The 23,047-nt window shown below is 40.6% G+C and overlaps 1 pseudogene; it reads right to left on the bottom strand.

Annotated features, from left to right (window-relative positions):
* Window positions 1-3,683: 3,683 nt before the first annotated feature.
* On the bottom strand, window positions 3,684-6,775 carry LOC121639579 (annotated as a pseudogene).
* Window positions 6,776-23,047: the final 16,272 nt, after the last annotated feature.

Here is a 23,047-nt window from a genome sequence, read left to right as displayed (position 1 = left end):
TGTCAGATTTAATATTTGCTACTATTTTATTGATGATTACCTTTTTGGTTACCATGCCTTGGCCTTTATTAATGTCCCTGCAGAGGGTGCACGCTTAATTTAAAGCACATTCAGGCCTCCAGCCCCACAGGTTTTCAGGGGGAGGACCCCCACCAGTAGCAGTGGCCTCTGATGTTGCCTTGGTATCTACAGTGCAACATATTTACAGCTCAACACGTGTTTTGAACAAACACATTTATTTAAAGGCTACCTCCCATTCTCAGATATGTTCTTGTACTTTATTTCCACCTGCTGCAGGTACGTGTTGGCTGTTAAGATTGCTGCTGTTGATGTAACAGTGCAGAATTAATGTAGGTCGCACACACATACACGCACGCACACGATAATATATTCACAAAATATGATGATGCATATTGATTATTGGGTTATTAATAAACTGAGCAGGGCCAGTACATCTTATACAGCAGGAGAGGCAGGTGAGACAGTGCCTCACCTGTTATGATGAAAAATAAAAAAGTACATGAAATAAATGTTAATAATTTCCACTGATCTGTGTTAAAAATGCATTTTCAGTATGACTCTACACAATAATCATTGAATTTGAGGATTTCCCGATCAAACCCAGGGCAGAAATCCTGGATGAGGCAGTAGCAGCTGGGCCTCCTCTGATTGGTGATCCAGTACAAACTGGGTTCATGACGCGTTTCTGCTCCTCAGCATATCTCCAATATGAACTTTACAGAAATATGTTACACACCATGACTCTCCACAGTCTGTGTAATGTCTTTAATGTATGTGTGAGAGAATTATTCCTGCTTATCGTACAATAAGTCAGCAGGTGAGGCAGGCAGTACTCTACCTCACCTCAAAGGAGCATAGTTGCATGCTGTTGGATGAATAGTGAAATAAGATGCTCTTTTCAGTTCTTACAATGTAAATCTGATTGCAGAGGAGTCGGTGCCTCACCAGCCATGAACCTCACCGCACGTCACTGATCTCCATAAGCATTTTTTGTTCAGCTGCTGAGGAAATGGCAGCTCTCTGCTTGTTCTCTTTTTCTGCAGCTCCTCTTTTCCACCATCCTCTCGTTCCTTCCTACGTTCCTCCGGACCCATAAACAGTTGTTCCACAGACAACAAGAGATTATTCTTTGAAGTACTGAAAAGACTTCACAAAAGCCCAGAAAGATGTGATAACTGGCTAGTGGCTATCAAGCATGTCAATGCTGACGGGTCCTTCAGAATATCCAAAAAATTTATTATGATATTACTGTTTTAAAAAGTATATTTTGTTTTGTACTGATGTCAAAAATACGATGGCTGGTTAAAGTAACAATAACAGTAACAATAACAAACATCTGTTGGCCGTTTTTGTGAAGTTCTCCGTGTTTCTTGTTAGCAGATCCTTTACTATGTGACAGCAGACAGACATCAGGACATTTGCCTCATATCTTTTTCTAGCCTCGACATTGAGGGTATCAATATAACTGTATGACATTATGGATCATTTTTTAACAAAAAACTATGGAAAAAACTTAAAACTATGAGAACAAGATGGTCACGTGACTACCAGGTTGTGATGTAGGTTTGCACCTGCCCATGGGGAGATAGGGATCATTTTCCAAATGGGTGTTAAATTTCAAATAAGGAAAGGAAATCTGCTCTTAGTTTTTGTGTTTTCACCTCTATGAAAAAATTATGTTTTCAATACCAAAGTCTTTCTATATATATATAAAACAGATTTTCTTATAAAAGTTATAAAATCATCCTGTATGGGTAACAACACCACAATGGCCAAAAATTGAGGAAAAAATGACCTGAAAGGATAAAAAATCTCTAACGACCTTCAAAGGTTAAACACGATTATCCTGGTCGCTGCTGCAGCGTAATGGAGAAGTCGGTGGTGTGACATTATTTTAACTAAAACCTCATAGACTGACAGCAGATCTATGGGGTTCAGGTCACTTGTACAAAACCACATCGGTCCAGATCAGTCCAGATTGATCATGATCAGTTCAGATTCGTCCAGATTGAACAGACCGGTCCAGTTTACTTAGCTTTAGAAAGCTTTAGGTTTTTCAGGATATTACTTGGTGAAACTTTCTGCCTCTTCTGCCTGTGAACTCATCAGCTGCTCCCGTGTTGTTTCCTGTGTTATCAGCTCCGGTCTCTGCTGGTATTCCTCCTACATTCCCACAATGTTTGACCCGGATGGTTCCGCCTGTCCTCTTATAGCAGCTGAACCAATATCAGCTGATATTTTTCAGTCGTGACCTGATGACAGCAGACTGACTAACAACATGACGCAGACTTTCTTCTTCTGAAAGAGTTCACTGGAGCCTCATTCTGTATCTAATCTGTCTTTCTTTAAACTTTCTGAACTTTGCAGTTTTTTATACAATCAGATCAGATTCATGAAAAAGAAGAAATTTTGGCTGGTTACATAGAGAATGGAGATGTCCAGTGTGGACGTTACATTTCCAGCACTAAGTTTTCTGAGTACCTTTACATCCTGGTACCTTCACTTCTGTTCAGTGAGACTATAGCAACTACTCACAACTACTCCAGCTCAGAAACAAGGCTGTGGGAACATACCTATAGTACCCAGGATCTTGAGCAGTGAGTTTGAGGGAACATATGTAGAGTAACCAGGAACTATTTTCTGATTCTTATCTCTGATTCTGAAATCTTATTCCCATTTTTGACTCCGAACTCTGAATCAGATTCTGAAGTCTGACTCTGAACACTGATCTGATCCCTGATTCTTATCATTGATTCTGATCTATAAGTCTGAACTCTGTCTCCAATTCAAACTCTGATTCTGAGCCCTGGGTGTTAGTGGACCCCAGAAACCTAATTTGGGCCTTCCTGGCATGTGATCATCACTTTCCTTTCATCCATAAACTGTTGAAATGAGTGCAGCTCCTAGACCCCCTCTGAGAACCACTTACAGATCCAGATCCTGGCTCTGATCAGCATAATGCATCAGTTAGAATCACAAAAGTTCCTTACTGCCGGTGGCCAGAGATGAGCCAAGAGGGGCCACCACAACCAGCTCAGTATGTTTACAGTGATCAGAAACATAATGAAAAACATGACCGTGTCACATTTATGGAGAGAAAATCATCTCAGCATCATTATGTGTGTTATACATGGTTTTTAAAGCTGGGTCATCTGGATTTTCATCTGATTTTCATCAGATCCAATTATTTCAGAGTGGGAAAGATGCTTCGTATGGCAGAATAGTTTGCCCTTCAAGGAAAGAAGCAAGGAAGGAAGACAGGAAGGCAGGCGGATAGTGTGATTTGTGTGATTTGTGAGCCTGAAGATAAAAAAAATTCTGTGTGCAGAATTTTAATGTTCATGCACTGTTAGAATTTGTTCATGTATAAATTAATTTTGTGTGCCCAATTTCTAAATATTTGTGTGTGCATTTAAACATTAGTACCCCAAGTTTCGCATTAATTATTTTACAAACCATGTGTTTTACACACACACACACACACACACACACACACACACACACACACACACACACACACACACACACACACACACACACACACAATGATACTGAGTTGATGTTCTCTCCATACACATTTATACATTATGTTCTGCTCAGTCCGATCCTGTGAATCTTTCTGACAAACACGGGACTCAAATTAAAACCACTTAAATCATTAATCCAAGCCATTCTCAATATTTTTAATTTACAGTTTCTTAAAAAGTAACAAAACATCTCAGAACCAAGAAAAATGAGGGGCTTCAGAGAATGGTGGTGTTTTTAAAGCTAAATATGAAAAGTTGTGGCAGAAAGTCCTTCAGGGGAAGTCTAAACACCTGGAATGGATCCATAAAAACGGGTTATCAGGGTTATAAACAGGTTCAGAATCAAGAACTGGACCCTAAACAATGTTGACTGTGCAGAGCGAATGTTCACATTTTGAAATCTTTACAGAAAACTGAAGAAAAGGAGAAAACTTAATGGGTGTAGGAAACCATGAGCATGCGTTTTCTGCCTGATGTAAATTTATAAAGGTGAAATAACTCATTCGTTCATTCATTTCAGCTGTAAATCTATTCTAAGTATAAAGACAATTGTAAAAGAAACATAAATATATAACCAACACAGAACAGGCAATATTTACAAATCTGGGACTTGTGTTCACAGGAAGGATTAAAGCTGAATGGGACATATTTCTTCTACAGTCATCAGTTAACTTAGCATGAGGATGATGGACCAGGACCATGACTTTAATGACCCTTAACTCTCATGTGTTTATGTACCTTAGATTTTTTCTGAGTATCCTGACAACATCTCTCAGTGTGGTCAGTGTATGCAACAGGAAGGCAGAAATTCTCCGGAACATCATTGGTTTTCCGTGTTTCTGTGTCTATCAGCTGATATTCAACAACAATATCAGACAGTTTTTCCCCACATGTCTTCAGCTCCACAAAGGCTAACGTTCAGCTTGTCTTCAGTGTGTTTCTGTAAACTTCAGTGTTTAAACACAGGTCTTGGCCCCTGCTGGGGGGTTTGTGGCCCCCTGCTTATCATGAGCCCCAGAGATCCAGTGGTAGCAGTCGGCCGTGTTCTTGTTTCGGGGCTGAATGCCACAGCGAGTGCAGTAGACAATACCCAGTGCCACCATCACCACAATAAGGATGCAAATGGGCACCAGGAGGCCCACCAGGAGCCACATGCTGTTGTCTCCTTGCTCCCGGTCATCCCCCCGACCTCCACCCAGAGGAGCCTGGGAAACTGTGAATTGGGTGGGAATGGCAGTACTTTGAGCTTGTGTAAATTCCTCCTGCTGCTGTTCTGACTCCTCCTCTGGGAACTGAAAGTCATCATGGTGCCATTCCTCTTCTGGTCCGTTCTGGTGGCCTGGATCTGTAGACACAACTTTGTCCAGACTCTGGTCGTGGATGGTGATCCCTGACCACCAGTTCCATGCTCCTTCAGAGGTCGTAGAGGTGGAGAGGAACGGGACAGCTGTTGTTTCTTCCTCTTCATTGTCTTTGTACTGGTCTGGTGTGGTGCTGGAACTGGAGCTGGTGGTAGGCAGGACTCTGGTGTGGGTGGTCTCTGGCTGAGGTCTCTGCTTCTCCTCCCACCAATTAAGGGTCAGTTTTGAACCAAAGGGAAGTTCCTCCTGAGGGGTCCTGGTGACCCAGATTATGTTAGGACCCAAGACTCTGGTTGGATCGGTAAACAAGTCCTGTTCTGTGGGCCAGTCAGTGTAGTCATAGTCTGTAGGATCCCAAGCAGGTCCAGGCTGGGGAGTGGGCCACAGGAGAGGAGGTGTGGCAGGAGGCTGGTTTTCACCTTCCCTCGTCTTCTGGGGCATGATAAATGATAACTGAGCGTCATCAGCTCGTAGCCCCTCTTTACAGTAGCAGGCAAAGCCGCCATTTAATTCCCAGCAATCTGCTCACAGGTCCCCGGGAATCTGACACTCATCCACATCCTGGCAACCTGCCGGGGTCCGTCGGGATGAGGGAAAAACCCGGATTACAGTGGCAGATATAGGAGCCTGGTGTGTTCTCGCAGTTATGGTCACAGAGGTAGTCCGCACATTCGTCTATATCCTCACATACACCCTCATCGTTCGGAGAATAACCGTCCCGACACTGACACTGGAATGTTTCCCGGAGTGGTTCCACACACAGCTGCTCCACAGGGACTCTGGAGGCACTCGTTCACATCCACACAGCCATGCTCATCCGGGGACAGCATGTATCCATCCGGACAGGCGCAGCGGTAGCCGTCTGAGACCTGCAGGCACTCGAACTCGCAGGGTGCTGCGCTGCAGATGCTGGATAGCTCACAGCTACGCCCGTCCTCCCTGAGTTCATAACCATCAGCACATTCACAGAAGATGAGATCGCCAGCCGCCTGGCAGTATTGCTCACATCCACCATTATCTAGCTCACATGTGCTGGGTGATACGAGACCGGAGCAGAGGGGGGGGTCCAGAGACCATCCCACTAAGCCACCTTCCTTCAGCAGACACAAAGCCGACCGCTCCTCCTCAGGACAGGTGATGGTAGCCGACGACCCGATTGGTACCTGGGTCAGAAGTGAGCTGACGAGGTTGAAAGGTGTGTTGTAGAGGACGTTCACTCCACCTTCGCTCCACAGGGGGGGGCACATCCCTTTATAAGCATAATGACAAAGAAATCCATCGACAGGGACAGAGCAGGACCCGTCCAACCACTTCAGGTTATGGTCCGGGTTGGTGGTGCTGTAGCCCATCACCACGCAGCGCGGCACTGAACAGGTGTCTGACGAGTACTCTCTCAGCCAGTTGGTGTACTCTGTGTCCTGGTCACCAGTGGTCCACGAGAACCCCCTCAGGGGCCATGTGGCGGTGCAGTGTCGAGGTTGGCGCTGCAGCCCGATCCAGACTCGAATGTTGGTGCGTGACTGTCTTAGGTCCAGTGTGGAGAAGAGTGTGGCGATGGCAGCAGCGTCCTCTCTGCGTTTAATTGTTGCCAGGTTACCGCCTCTCTCTTTGCAGGTCCTCCAAGAGTCCAAGAAGATCTTCCGTTGGAAATAAACGACGAAGCATCCATCAGAATTACAAAGAGCGTCCGTCTCCCTCAGGTCCTGAACCAGAACCGGAGAAAGTCCAAAGAGAAGAGCCAGCAGGGGGGGCAGGAAAGGGACAGCAGGACTGCTCACCTGGAAGGCCATTCCTCTGCTCCTTCACCTTGTCTGTTCTGTTGTTTTTCAGTCGGTCTGGTCTTCACTCCGTCTGCTGAGGTCTGCTGCTGAGTTGAGAGGATGCAAACTGTCCCTTCAGAGAGGGGAGGGCAGTGGGCCGGGCAGTGGGGGTGGTCTTAGGCAGGAGAGGGGAGCAATTGTGTGTTATTTGAAGAAGTGGGTGTGGAGGGGGTCAGAGTGGGGGAGGAACTGGTTTTCTTCACAGAGCAGTCATATGGTTTTCATAAGAGACTTCACACACACACACATCTACACAGTCTCTCTTCTGCATGCTGTCACTGGGTATGATGGAAGTTTTCCAAACACACTCTGCGAATATTTTCAGCTCGTTGGTGACTAAATCCAGGTTTTTACGTCATTTGGATAAACTGAAAAGGACAGAGATGTCCTGGACTCTGTGAGACAGAAACAGGATCGCTGGACCTTGACAGATTAAACAGCTTCACTGTGGTAATAAATCTCAGACTGGGGATAAGGAAGTCAGGGAATGTTGTCAAGGTCTCGGAGGCAAAGGGAAGGGGCTTCTTAGGTTTGCTGTCACAAACAAAGACCGGGTCAGTAAAAATGGAGATGGATGAACTTAGAGGGAGGAGGCTCGAGGTGCGAGGGAGGTGTAGCGAAGAGCTATGTGGGCAGCTGAGATCAGACCTCACTGTTAAAGGAGCTGAGAAGAAGTAAACAAGAGAGAAGAAAAGAAAGAAAAAACAAGAAAAGTAGAAGAAGTAGAAGAACAAATCATTCATTGGTTATAAGTTCTTGTATAAAATTGATCATGTTCAGAGCAGGAACAACCTCCTGTGTAGTTTAATCCAGCACTTGTAGTGATGTTTTACCATCTTGCGGCACTGCCATTACTGCGGTGGCGAGTCGTGATGACCTCGTTCTACGCTAAACTGAGCGATCGAGGAGAAGGGCCCTAGGTGACCAAGAACCTGATGTCACCTCTGTCAGAGCTATAGCATTCCTCTGTGGAGATGTCTTCCAGAAGGACAACCATCTCTGCAGTAATCCACCAATCAGGCCTGTATGGTAGAGTGGGCAGATGGAAGCCGTTCCTTAATAAAAGATCATGGTAGCCCGCCTGGAGTTTGCCAAAAATGCACCTGAAGACTCTCAGATCATGAGAGACAAGCATTCTCTGGTCTGATGAGTTAAAGATTGAACTCTTTGGTGTGAATGCCAGATTTCAAGTTGGGAGGAACCAAAATGACAATTTATCCCGCTCATCACCAAGCCAGTACCATCCCTACAGTGAAGCATGGTGGTGGCAGTATCATTGTTGTGGATGTTTTCAGCTGTAGGAACTGGGAGACTAGTCAAGATAGAGGGAAAGATGAATGCAGCAATGTACAGAGACATCCTGCCCAAAGATAGGTGTGACAAACTTGTGGCATCATATTCAAAGACTTGAGGCTGGAATTGCTGCCAGAGGTGCTTCAACAAAGTATTGCACAAAGGCTGTGAAAAAAAAAACAAAAATCTTTTCACATTGTGATCTAATAGCATTGGCAGCTTCTGGTTAAGTTAATGTAATGGGGGTAGGCTAAATAAGCTTAGGTTTCTTCCCCACCTCCTTTTCAGACATTTATGTGGGTTTTTGTTTAATATTATTATTATTTTTATATTATACTACCACTTCTATGTTTATGATGTCTGAATAAAGTGTTTTTCATCATCATTATCATCATTATTATTATGGGGTGTTGTGTTTAGAATTTGAGGACAAAAATTAATTTATTCCATTTTGGAATAGGCTGTAACATAACAAAATGTGGAAAAAGTGAAGCGCTGTGTGTACAAGATTTTCTGGATGCACTGCATGAGAGGTTTTCTGAGAGCTTACGCTGTGTTTTAGGTAAGTAAATTTATCTGTTGTCAGATATTATGTGATATGTAACTGTTTATTCCCTAAGATGAAAACTCTGTGGAAGACACAGAAATTAAAGGTGCAGGCAAGAGGCTGAAAAATCTTGTACAACACCCACACCTTTCATGTCCTCATGTTTCATGCGTAAAGGTTTGTAGAACACAGAGTACAGTCTGTACAAAGGCCTGCAAAAGGCTGGACCGCAGGTTCAAATATCCCAGTACACTTTCATGACACATATTTACATATTTACCGTGTCAAACTGTTTGGGAATCAGACTGAGTCAAAAAGTCAAATCACCAACAACCAGGAAATCAAAAGAAAAAAGCCAAGGACATGAGAGGCTTAGAAAATGAGAGGATCAAAGAAGTAAAGACCACATGTGGGGAAAATAAAGTAAATACAACAAATTAAAGCTCTGCACTTTGAAGAATAATCGTTGTTTACTAGCCTGGATGATGATGGGTTGGTGTTGAGGATAAACTGTTCGAGTGATCCCTGTCCAGGCGTAACTTCAGGATAGACGTATCAACGTCACTTTAAACCTGCTGAGATCAGCTTTTAACTGCTGGTTGAGCTGAACATGTTTGTCTGATGCTGCAGAGCAAGTAGCTCTTATCAGAATTATTATAAACCTTCAGATAGAAATATAGATAGAAATATAATCCCAGTAAGTCCAGTTTTCTTAAATATAGGCCAATTATGTTTTGTGCTGTACAGCAACATACAAATAAACAGAAGAAGACACATCAGAAATAATCCCGCTTTCTGATTATATTAGATTAATACATTTATAAATTCTCACTGAGGTCATTCCGGACCTGCCTAAGGCCTCTGCACACAAAACTAAAGCTGGAACATTTTAGTTTTTACCAGTAATCCAGTTTTTATTCTTGTGTGTGTGTAGGAAGGAACCAGTTTATAGGCTTGAGTTTCTGGACCACCTGGTACAGTACACAAATCATCTTCGGAGGTAACTATACTCAGCAAGCCTTAGGAAATTATTATGATATGAAGAATTATACTTATAGATCAGGATAACGAATATATGATATTTTACTTTGATTTTTTTTTTTACTTTGTTAAAGTGTAATTTAACAATAAAGTATTAGTAAATGATCAGAGAGGTGCATAGAGAGAAAGAAGCTATCTCAACTTAAAGAACAAAGCTCCATATTTACCCGTTTTTTTATTTTATTTATTTATTTATTTTTTTTATCAGATCATCAATATGACTTCGAAAATGAAGAAATTGATTAATAAGGATCCCCAGGATCTTTGTAGAGCTGGCTATTGTAATGTTATGTCAATTTATTTTAGGACTAATTGGTTGTGGATCAGGTTTTCTTTAATTAGAACAAAAAACAATTAAGTTTGTTTTTCTGACTGAAAGTTTATTTATTCTTGTAGAAAAAAAATTGTGTCATCGGCGAATAATATTTTATGTAATAAAGAAAATGAATTAATGAAGTCACTAACATAGAAAGTGAAGAGAAGGATGGAGCCTACAGGTTTGTATGATAATTTATGGTTGTTTGAAAAAAACATCTTTGTGTCTTACGAACAAATAACTACTAAGCCAATCTAGTCCTAGGCCTGTGATGCCAGAGACGTAAAATTTGATAATCAAGATGTCAAACTGCATGGTATCAGCTGCTTTAAAATAAATCTAGGAAGATGCTTATACCATAGTTGCCTGTTGGAAACGGTAATGTTTTGCTTGTCAAGGTAGCAGTTCAGTTTATTGTTAATTATTTTTTATCTAAACCTTGGAGAGAGGTAGGCAGAATGAAAACTGGCCAAAGTTGTTCCTATCACTAGAATTAAAAGGCTGGGTGTAACTTATGCTGTTTTTGCCGTTCATGGCACAGAGTGAGATGGACTCATGCAATAGGCTTCAGATGAATTAGAGCTGTTTCATATTCATGTTGATCTTACAGACTTCGTAACAATCCGTTGAGACTTCAGGAGGAAGTTTGGATAAATAATTAACTGTTAGTGTCTGTTTAAAGGTTGGCTGATAATATTAGACAGGCTTTTTCCATTCCAGACAAAATACTTGTTAAATTTATCTGTAAGACTGGCATTTCTTATGGTGTTATTATTAGCTGTGTTTACATCAAATCTAACATTCAATCAAAATAAAAATGTGTCACGTAAACAAGTCAGCTGATATGATCGATCTCGATCGAAAATAATTTTCAATCCGATCAGCCTTAAAACTTTAAAGACTCTACGTTTCCATATTCCATGTTTCCCTGCTCCAACACACCTGATTCAAATTAATGAGTCACTGTGCAGAACTTGATAGGCGTGTTAGAGCAGTGAACATGGAAAACGTGGAGGACTGTGGCCCTCGAGGAGCAGGGTTCCTAACCACTGCTTTAGAATGACTTAACACCAGGAAGGACGTAATGATTTAATGTCTGCTGTGACATAACAGCGGGGACCCTACAGATCCCAGCTGATCATCTAAAGCTGGGCTAGCTGATGATTTCGTTCCCGTTTGCTGCAGCAGAAGAGTTCAGGGCTCCAAGACGGCTTCAGTTTCCCACAGGGACCCTCTAAGATTTTAATAGTTTCCCACACAGTCCAGCATTCCCAATGAGTCATGTCTCTGTGTCAGGAACACATGAAGGAGGAATTTGGAAAATTATTCTAAAATGCAGATTAATGCATGTTTTTTTTCAATAGAAAAATAGATTTTTAATCCTCTGGTGCATGAATTATTACAAAACATTACCACATTTTTTTAAATAAAATATTCTACTTCTACAGACATGCAAACTGATGTTTTTCTGTTTTTAAATCTTATTTTAACTTTTATTCAGTGTATTGATTTTTCTGTTCTATGCAAATATTTATAAAATAATATCTTGTAATATTAATATAATATAAGTTTTCTATAAAAAGGACTGGAACATTTTCTTGTTATCACTAAGGCAAACTTGGTAATTACAATGTATGTATACAGTATACTATATAAAATGTAGTTTTTCTTTATACGTGGCAGAGTATTGGTGAACTCCAAATACTAATGTCCAATGAAGGTTGCTAATGTACGATCTACACCCATGCATACATTTAAAACCCCTTTAAATATGTGTCCCACTGTAGTGGAAACTATGCATCAAAGGGTAAAAAAAGCTTACTGTTCCCTAAATTGTCCTTATTTCCTAACTGTGGAGGTGGGAATTTGTATCTCTCTTTGTTCTCCCAACTAGGGATTTCAGGAAATTGTAATATTTTCTTTTTAAAGTCAGGGCGTTTGGCCTAAAGAGTTCAGATCATCTTCTGTCTAAAGCTCATCTGGACAGTAAAACATGTCCCTGGTATCTGGGATGGCAAACCTGAACATTCCCATTTAATTATTCCCAGATGGAAAATGGGAAGATGAGTGAAATGTTAAGATGGAGATAAACATAAGAGCAGGTCGTTTGTAATTTTTATGAGGTGCTGTTTCTGTGCTGTGATGGGGGCAAAAAACCAGACTGGAAGAGGTTATTTTGAGACAGGTGTGAGTGGAGTTGAGTGGTAACTACTCTTTCTAGATGGTAGAGTTGAGAGATGGGACGGAGGGTATTGAAATTATTTGGATTTGTACCAATTTTTTTTCAGTAAAAGGAATGACGGATGCAGTTTTGAACGATGATGGCACAATACCAGAGGTGAGTGAGCTAATGGTGGTTATGAGGGGAGAGCAGTGAGAAAAAGGCAGATTCATCAAGGGATGTGGGGAGGGGATCAGGTAAGAGGTGTGAGCTTGGATTTGTGGATAAGGTCAGAGATTTCAGAGAGCACTGGGAAGCTGAAAGCTAGAGAAAACGCTGGCAGTGGAGGGGAGGTTCAGGAATGGCAGGAGGTGTTCAAATTTAAACGCAGTTGCTGGTGAATATTGTGAATTTTCTCTGTGAAAAACAGCACTATGGAGTTACATGTGGGCAGTTGAGAACAGGTGGGAGGGTAGGAGTTGGGCTGGCTGTGGCTGGAGAATTTTATTTAGTAGTGAAAACAGTATTTTGGTGTTTCCTTCGTTTGTCGATGATCAGGCTGGAATAGTAGTTTGATTTGATTTGAGAAAATTTTGTCCTTGTAATGTAATAAGTGGATATGTACATTTCTTTATGAACCATGAGCCCTTATGGAGCCGCTCAAGTTGGCGACCTTTTGTTTTCATTGTCCGAAGTTCAGGGTTATACCAGGGGGCAGGTGAGGAGAAGGAAACAGCCCATGTTTTCACTGGAGCAAGGGCATTGAGAATGTTGCTTTAACTATTGTTGTAGTGAGCTACAAAGTCATCCGGGTTGGACAGACCATCTCGAAGCAGAAGATTTTCAATACTGAAGCAGAGAGCATCTACATGGATGTCCTTTATATTGCGATATGTGATGAGACGTGATGACTTGACTGCAGAGAGACAGAGTGTAACATTAAATGATAGGAGGAAATGATCGGTTACATCAAGTTCAAAAAGACAACTGAGGGAGCTCGTCTTATGTGTAAAGAAGGCTCGAACTTTGAGGGCCACAACAGAAAAAGCTTGATCACCTCTTATTTTCTAATGTGATTTAGGAACAACCACCAACATCTGGTCAGCTGACCAGAGGGAACGAAAAGGGGTGTAGGGGTGCAGAAATATAGGGGTCAATATAGGGGATGTATATGTGTGTATATATGTCTTTCTGGAGTTTTGTTAAAATCATTTTCAAAGACTGAGCCAGACTCAGTTCCAGTCATCACTCAGCCCTGGTATTTCCAGGTAGGAACTAAATTATTGTTTCCTGTTACGTATAACTAACAGCAGCACATTATTGGTGCATACATGAATCTGAACACAGGGCTAACTCCCTCCATTTTGCACTGAGCTTGTCTTCCATCACTATGTAAATAAATAATCTCCCGCTGACTGGGAAAACACAACCGACTGCTCTGGGACTTTCCACACTGTGTCAGTTATAACTATGTAGAATAAGGCCTTTCATAATAACTTCCCACACATAAGAACACTGAGTGTGTTTGTATCCATATAGGGACCAGATGTTAGACACAGCACCCCCAGCATGGAGAGACAAATTCAGAAAGAAAAGATGAAAACATGTTATACTGTACGTCTGGCTGATAACAAGCTGTAGCTAACTACTCCTCTCTGCTCCCATGGCAGCAAACTGGGATTACTGGAAATCATGTTTGTTAGAAGAAAACATCAGAAGATGAGGAAGGATACCTCATGTCAGGACAAACTGGTGGGGAAGATGGGACTAAAGATGGAAATTATCTTCCCCTAAATCTAGCATATTCACATTTTCATGTTTGTTAATGTGCTTGTCCATTTTTAAAAACAAAGAAAACTGAAGCCAGACTAAAAGCGGACTCTGTTGTGGAAGACCTGGACAGCCTGGACAACTGTGGCATGGTGATGGGTGCTGTACAGGCTCCTGTCAATCATGGAAGATCCACAGCATCCAGACAGAGAAGAAGCTTCAGATACAGACTGCCAAGGAATGCAGTCATCTCCACGTGATGTGGATCTTTAACTCCACTCTGGTTGGAAACTATAAACAACTAAGTTTTTTGCACACTGAACAACATCACGAACAATTAGGTTTCAGCAGCATCTAAGACAAAAAAGAGGCATATGCAATAATAGGACATCATTTTTAAAAAAAATCCTTTTTAACATTCCAGAATTTTTAGTGTTTTTTGTTTTTCATCTGTATTTATTGCATGTCTCTTTGTCTTACATTTTTGTAGATGTTACTGGAACTTGTGAATTTTCCTAGGGGGATTAAAAGAAAGGTAATCTAATCTAATCTAATCTAATTCTATACAGTCAGGATGACCATTAAGCATTAAAGTCTGCTGGTGGACTGGTCTACTGATGGACGGATCTAGAAGCAAGTGAAATGGGCTTTTTAGCTGCTGTCTTTTTACATACAGGAAAGAAATAGTTTTTTTTCTGGCTGGTATTAGTGTGGTGTTGGGTTGGTTGGTGCAATGAGTTGTCATTTCAGCGTGTGAGGTTATAATCTTCATTCGTCCATCTTTTAGCAGTGATGAATCCAGACCAGAAAGCAGCATTCCTAGCCACCTCCTGCTAAGCCATCAGTCCAGCTGTTGCTGTACAAGTATTGAAGTTATGTGGGGGTGGGGGGGCTTCAGTGGAGCTGTGCAGAGATGTGGTGGGGGTCCTGGAGTCCTGCCAGAGTTACTGTGGGAGAACTCCAGAGATGTTTACCATACAAGCTCCCTGGGGAGGTCCGATCATTACATCCAATGTTAAATTGGCCAATTTAGGGAATTCTCTGCAGCCCCAGCTCCCAACCACACAACAGTCTGCTTCACACAAGAGTTTGGAGCATTAAGAGCTCAAACGTGATGAAAGACTGCTGTAATGGCTCCCTGATTAAACTGGTCAGACTGGTCAACCTGTTTAAGCCACCATGTTGTCTCAGGCTACATACACAAGGAAACAATTAGTCCAGTTTGATCTAATCTGTGACAAGCTTAATTTTAAATCTCCTCCTGTAGTTTAGAAGAAAAGAAGAAATGCTGTGTGTCAGACTCAAGCTGATATCAGTCACAGAATAATGAGAAATAATGACTCCACCTCATCCTCAGATTAGGCATTAGGCAACATTTACCCGATTATTTACAGCCAGTTATGTGTTTGAATACCATTGGGGTTACGACAGCCTTCTTCCCAAAGTATTCTCACGCTCCGCCAAGTCCCCCTCAACATAAAAACAGGAAGTAGGGGGTTAAACCATGAAGAAGAGGGTCAGGCAGAGAACGGGAGAAGAGGGCGAGCGACGCCAAAAAGGGAATGTAGTATTCTGGTGTGGATGTTTTTAAGCTGTTTCTCAGCACCAATTTATTTTCAGCTTTCTTCAGGCCACAGCTGAGTTTTATCCAAAGCTCTAAAAATATCCACAATACCCCAACAAAACTTTGGCCTTGAACCTCTTAGATAATTTATCTCCACCAGAACAGTGTGGCCCATAAAAAACAACAATCCTGTAAAAGACAAAACTGCTGCAGCACTCGGACAATATTTCAGTTAAAAAAAACAGAAACCTTCACAATGTCATGGCAGAATATATGTTCAGGTCCAGATTAGAATCCAGAACCCAGTAATGTTTGTTTCTGGTTCATTCCTCCACATTTTCCCGTGTGGGAAGGATTTTTACAGGAAGTGGTAAATCGGTGGGTCTAAGTGTTTCTGGGATACAACTTAATCTGTAACTGAATGCACACACAGTTCCAGAAGCAGCCTGAAGTAAAATAATGAAATGTTGTCCTTTTTAACAAAAGGCAGGAAATCCAGCAGCATCCAACAGAAGAGCAGACTGGGACAAAAGAAGAAAACACACAATGATGCAAAGAAGATGAAGATCTGGCACTGGAACAGAAGTTTCAGAGATGTCTTAAAGAGACAAGAAACAAACTAAAAACTGTTGTGAAACAAGAACGAAAGCAGACTTATTATAACCCTCACTGCAGCATTTTGGACCACTGGAGACATTTTAGAACATTTCTAGGACAGCACAATAATCAGGACATTACGTCGTCCAAACTGGAAGTAACAAAACCATGGACTACTTTTTCTGCATCACTCTCCGACAGGTTGTTCCATCATTTTGGGGAATATTACATAGGGTGGAGAAGGTGGTCCTAGAAAGTTGTTATATGTGAGTTAAAGGACAGATCCTGGTCCCACAATAGACTACAAAGTTCCTCACTGTAGTACTGGAAGCCAAGGAAATACCAACCCTGAGTAATTCCAAAGCTAGACAGGTCTAAAGAAAACAACCTCAATGTGTCTGAATTTAAAAGGAAAAAAATGTCATTTAGGTTTTTATGTCTTTAAAACATCTTTGTAATCTAACAAACTGATTTTTCCAGATTTTATGGAGAAGTATGTTTAAGTGTATGTATACCATGCTGTGTAAATAACGTAGCAGACGTAATGAGTACAGAACCCCGAGGAACTCAATGACTTACTCTGATGTGTGAGGAAAACTCGTAATTTCCATGAACAAACTGGAATATATCAGATAAAGATATTTAACCCTAGCCTGATGCCGTTCATTTAATCTGAAAAACCTGTTCAACTCTGTAGCAGAATATGTGATCAATGGTGTCAGATGAGATCCAGCAGCACAAGAACATGAGTCTGTTCTGTGAATCCATGATGAGATATGGCCTCCAACCCCTGGTCCACACCATCACTTCTGGTTTTCTTTTTATTAAAATAGAAGAAGTTTAGGACCATCCAAGAAGTGGTGTTGTAATTGGGAATCTCCATCTCTGCTTCAAAATTAAACTAATTGTCAGGAGAAGGAGTAAGGAGGTACCAGTATGTCTAAGAAGGAAACCAGAAAAAGGAAAAATAACAGGAAGAAAAGCAGGAGTCCTAAAACTGCACCCTGTGGGACTCCACACAACATGGAGAAGGGTCCAGAACCAGCTAAGTTGATACAAATTATTCTATATGCCAGATCAAACAGAACGATACAGAACATGACCATAAATAGATGCTGAAAACCAGACACTGAAGTGTGGTGGTCAGAGGAAAGCTTTTCCATCCTGACTCCTGTTTCTAAACTAGATGTTAAATCTGTTTATGTTAATAGATTCTGATGTTATGTCACAATTTAATATGGTCAATTTAAAAATCCTACAAGTAATAGTTTGGCATTTGTAAATCAACAACATATTACTCTGGTACCATCCGACTTTTTAAAAACTGTTTTTTACCCAGTAGAAAGTGATGTCCAACACTCACTGGCATCAGGCATTTTTCCCAAGTCACTAAGATAGCTGCCATGAGGCCACTACTAAAGAAAATGGCTCTAGATGCCTCTATAAGGAACAACTATAGGCCTGGTCTCTAACCTCTCTTTATATTTCCAAGATTATTGAAAAAGTTGTATTTCACCAGGTTAACGACTTTTTAAATGAAAGAGATCTTGATAAATTTCAGTCTGGCTTCCGACCTCATCACAGCCCTGAAACAGCTCTGGTCCAAAAGTGTTAAATGACATTAGGTTGAATACTGATTCCTGGGTCAAGTATCAGTCCTGGTTCTGTTGATTCTCAGTGCTGCGTTTGATACTGCAGATCAGCTCCTGTTGGCACAGGCTGGAAAAACTGGGTTGGACTTTCTGGAGGAGGTCCTTACTGGTTCAGTCCTGTTTAGAAGGCCGAAGTTATATTAGTTACGATCGACAGCTATGAATCCGAGCGAGTGGCCATGACTTGTGGAGTCCCCCTGGGGTCAGTCCTTGATCACTTTTCTGTTTAACTTGCATATGCTCCCTTTAGGTCAATATTTCCAGAACTATAGCATTAATTATCAAAAGTTATGCAGATGATACACACTTTATGTGTCTCTGTCACCAGATGACTGCAGCCGCATAGACTTATTGTGTCAGTGTCTGGAGCAAATAAACACCTGATGAAGAGAATTTTTTACAATTAAATGAGACTAAACTAAGATTTTTCTGTTTGGTAGCCAAGAGAAGAGGGTGAGCATTGGTCAAACACCTGGAGACTCGGGCTCTTAAAATCACCAACCAAGTTCGTAACCTGGGAGTGTTGATAGACTCAGATCTGACTTTCAGCAGCCACATCAAAGCTGTCACTAAGAAGCTTTTACCAGCTCAGAAACATCAACAGAATTAAAAGTTTAGTCTCCCAGAAAGACCAAGAGAAACTCATCCTGCATTCATCTCCAGTAAGCTGGATTACTGTAACGGTCGTTTAAACAGGACTTCCTAAAAGGGCATTAAAACATCTGCAGCTCATCCAAAACGCTGCTGCTAGAGTTTTAACCAGGACTAAGAGATCTGAACACATCACACCAGTTTTGAAATCTTTACACTGGCTTCCAGTCAGTCACAGAATAGATTTTAAAACCCTTCTGATTGTTTACAAATCCCAGAATGTTTTAGGCCCAGAATACAACTGTGATATGTTCAGAGAATATAAACCTAGCAGAGCTCTTAGGTCCAAAGACTCTGGTCAACTAGTCCAGACCAGAGTCCAGACTAAACATGGAGAAGCAGCATTTAGCTGTTATGCTGCAAACAAGTGGAACAAACTGCCAGTGGAGATTAAACTTTCCCCGAATGTAGACATTTTTAAATCCAGGTTAAAAACATTTCTTTTCATGCATCTATGCATGAAATCTGCACGGAAACTTTTAACTTATCTCGCTTTTAATGATTTAATGTCATTTATGATTTTACAGTGATTCTGCCTTTTACTACTTTTTAATATCTGTAATGCTTTTATTGTTTTATGTAAAGCACTTTGAATTGTCCTGTACATGAAATGTGCTATACAAATAAACTGCCTTGCCTTGTCTGTGTTTTCCTAACAACAAAGTTGGACAGTGAATATGTTGAAAATCTGGACTTTTCTGTTAAATAAATTATAAAAACTTCTGTAGTTACAACCCGATGTTTAATTTAGTTCTAACATCAAAATGTTTTATAGGATGAATTTGATCAAGTAGACCTGGTGGAAGATTGATGATCCCAGTCCGAGCAGACAGGAATTCCTTCCTTTTTCCACCCCTGCAGTGAGGAGTTGGACACATAAGCCAAGCTGGTGTGAATGCGGCATACACATTCTCCAGCCTCTCTAAAGTGCTGACACACACACACATGCACATTCCTGGTTATTCTCCTGACACTCACACCTCAGTATTGGGAATGTCCTGCAGCACGCTCTGGATGCAGGAATTATCTGCTGTCAAAGCAAATATAGCAACAGGCCTGAGGTCATCTAGTGTGTATCTGCAGACAGAACCGGCTCAGTCCGGTGTGACGTGACCAAGGGGAGCTGAACAGAAAGGGTGTTGTTAACTAAACATTCAGAGGCTACAGAGAGGCTGCTGGTCTCAGTTTGCTTTATTTACTGAACCTGGAGACAAGTGAGGCCACGGTCGACAAAGATAAGACAAGGAAACGGTGGGAGACAGATATAATGTCTCTGTTAGTGTTACACAGCAAGACAAAGATCAGGACACCTGCTGGGAACCAGGAATGATGAGAAAACAGCAGCAGCTTACACACAAGACCCCACTACCAGAAACTAAAAATCACTTTTAATATCAATAAAAAATGTAATAATTTGTAAAACACAATAAAAATAAATTAATTAACATAAGTACAATAATTGAATTTAATTATTTTAATAATATTTAATGATCTATTATTATTGAAATGATTTTCAAATGATGAAAAATATTTTATTACATTTTTAATTGCAAATATTTTTATGCTCATATTTGTATATAATTTAGAACAAATGATAACTCATTTACTCTGCATCTGTATTCAGTTATTTACCATGTGTGGTGGTGGGTTAAGTAGCTAACTAACGGTCTGTCATTTTCTGACATGAGTCAAAGCCGTGGGGTTCAGGAGAGATGACTTCCTGTCCTGAAAGGTGCAGTGTGGAAGAATTACTGCCATCTAGTGGTGATGCAGGACATAGCAATACCTTCAAACGTCAAACACAGTTGTGTGATACTTCCAGATTTAGTGTCAATCCCAAACAAAGTAAATACACTACAGATATTTTCTAATAACTAAGGTGGATGCATCATCAAACTGATGAATCTGAATTAATTTTTGGACTTTAAGCATTTTTGTCATTTCTCCTTTAGATTAACCAAAACCCAGGATAGACTAATACAAACAATGGAACAGAACAAATTTAAAATTTTACACAGTCAACCAAAAGGTTATATTTAGTCAAATATATTCACTATATATTGTCTTTGCTTCGATTCTTGTAAATGTGTTAATTTAAATGGCACATTTTAATGGGATAAATGGTAAGACCTTAGCATTAGTTAGGCTTTGAGTTGGCTAAAGTAACAATTGACCAGCTGCACTGTGAAATTAATTAAATTAATTATCCAATGCAACAAATGAAATTGTACTTTCATCACCGTTATTTACCCGAATATTCTCTAGCTGAAAGGCTGCTGGGTCAGGGGTCTGTTGGGGTGTAGAGTTAAACTAAATTATCAACATCATTACAAAGGTATCCATCAATATCGGTACCAACATTTATATCAATATTATCCACTATATTTGGATCGATACATCCACCACTAACTGTACAGTAGCCCTCAGTGATCAAAATTCCTCCAGACATAAAGCTTTCATTCGTGAGTGGGTCCGGTGGCCTTAGGTGCAGCGATGTCGGCACTGCAGGGCCTGTTGCACAAGAACTAGACATCCAGGATAAATGACTTAGCTGGGCTCATCCAATCCAGAACAAGAGCACCCAGGCTTGATTTGTTGCACCAAGAGCGAGCCAGGACAAACAGACACGGATCCTGGATGAATGCATGAATGCAGCTTCCACAAATAGACCCTCGAATTGTATACCAGAATAACTGCTCTACCAGGAGAGCGGCATACTTTGTTGGAGCAGGAAATCCTCCTTGAAGCATATGAAGAAATCAATGACCTCATAAAAAAGAAGGGAAACACAGTCAATGGTTATAAAACAAGGAGAAGAGTACTGACATAGGGCACAAATACACACCCAAGACTACACACTCACTACTCTGTGGAAACCATCACAATTACAATTTAAATAGTTAATTAACATCTCTGAAAACGTAGTTGTTTTATGAATCTGTTGAAATTGCAGGTTAAATTAAGGGAAATGTGTGTGTTTGGCTATTAAAGCCCTATCAGATGTCTTCATCTCCTTCCCTGGCCACAGAGGACTCTGCAACATCACAGAGGATTTTATAGGATTGCAGATATGAAAAACATTGCAGAACAATTGTCAACAGCCAGTAAGAAATTAATTGCTTTTTGTTACAGATGGATCCAATGTCTTTGGTGCACTGCACCTACATTTTATTCAACTTTTTTTTTCCAGGCAAAACATGAACAACAAATTCTTATTTACAATGTTGACCTGGCAAGTGCCAGAAAGCACTTGTGGGACAAAAAAACCCCAAAAAACATTAAACAACAATCCACATAAATTTCAATAAGCCATCATATAATAGTAAAATCCCCGTTTAGGTGCCCATTAGGGGGATTTTGTGAGTAGGAAATCTTTTCACAGCATAAATGTTCGGGTGACAATGACTCTTTGATATTGTTCCTTAATGAAGACTGTACATTGTGTGTGATGTGCATTGATGGGTTTGATAGTCTACACCTGATCATTTTAGATGGCCTGCATGCTGACTGGCTAACCCGCCATGTTGTGATAAAGTGGTCTGGCTCAGTCCATGACTCCCAAATCGTTCGGTCTATCAGCACCAATCACAAGGTGAGCCACACAAACTTTATTAATCATTACTTTTAACATCATGGCTGGCTCAGGAATGTCCCTCAGACCTTTGTGAAGGTTTACATATTCTTGTGTTGTATAATATGCTTTGATTTTGTGTCCAAAATAATTTCAGAGCATAATAAATATGTATGTTATCTTGGCTCAAAGGTTTTGGGAATCACTGCTGAAGAGCTCTGTTTAACTTCAGTTTTGAATGGAGCTCATGGTTTAATAGCTTTGATTTATCCTCATTTAATAAAGGAACATCATGTTACTGTTTTTGTATTTATGTGGGATGTGTTTTTTATATAGAGTTTGTGGGAAAATGTAAATTATCTAATTGCAAAATCCTCTAAAATCCATTCTTTAAAATTTAAAATGCAATTGATAACCACAAGTGGTTAAATAATGACAGTGGGTTTAGTTGAATGTGATAAGACTGTGTAGCGGGCAGTGGAATAAATATTGCTTTCTTTTTGTGGTGACTGCCAACTATAATACGAGATGAGATTATATTTATCTTGGAACTCAGCCTGGTCTGGAGAAGGCTAGTGCCACAAAATAAATCTCCATGGTAACACGTCATAACATATCCCACTTTCCACTGTCCCACTAGGATGACCGAGATATCCCGACTTAAGCCCTTTGTGCAACTACTACTTCAGCATTGTGTGCATTCACACAGTCTTCTTTTGTGGTCCTTTTAAGGCGTTACTCATCTTAAACAGTGTGCTGGCATCTTTCTAACAAAGCTGGTACTACAATTTCAAAGTGTACACACAGAGTTGTTTGCCCATTCAGAGACACCGTAGTAATAATGGCGGCACAATTATGGCAACTTCTAATCTGAATTCAGCTGCTGATGCACAAAACATGAACTTATAATTTTACAAAAAATGCATTTTTCTGTTAATTGCTTCATAAACATTTATTTTTTGGTATAACTGCTGATCTTTTCTTAATATCAGTCTAGGATCTAAACTTTTTTAACCCATGAACATACTGTCTTGTCCCACTTTGGACCCCTTAGTACAAACGAGGCCTGGTTTAACCAGCACAGCCTACCTGAGTATTGTTGCTGACCATGTTCATCCCTTTATGACCACAGTGGAGCATCTTCTGATGCTACTT

Source organism: Melanotaenia boesemani, chromosome 5 (genome assembly GCF_017639745.1).
Source record: "Melanotaenia boesemani isolate fMelBoe1 chromosome 5, fMelBoe1.pri, whole genome shotgun sequence".
In the NCBI taxonomy this organism is placed as follows: Eukaryota; Metazoa; Chordata; class Actinopteri; order Atheriniformes; family Melanotaeniidae; genus Melanotaenia; species Melanotaenia boesemani.
The sequence above is the reverse complement of the archived record's forward strand: the minus strand, read 5'-3'. Positions and strand labels throughout refer to the sequence as shown.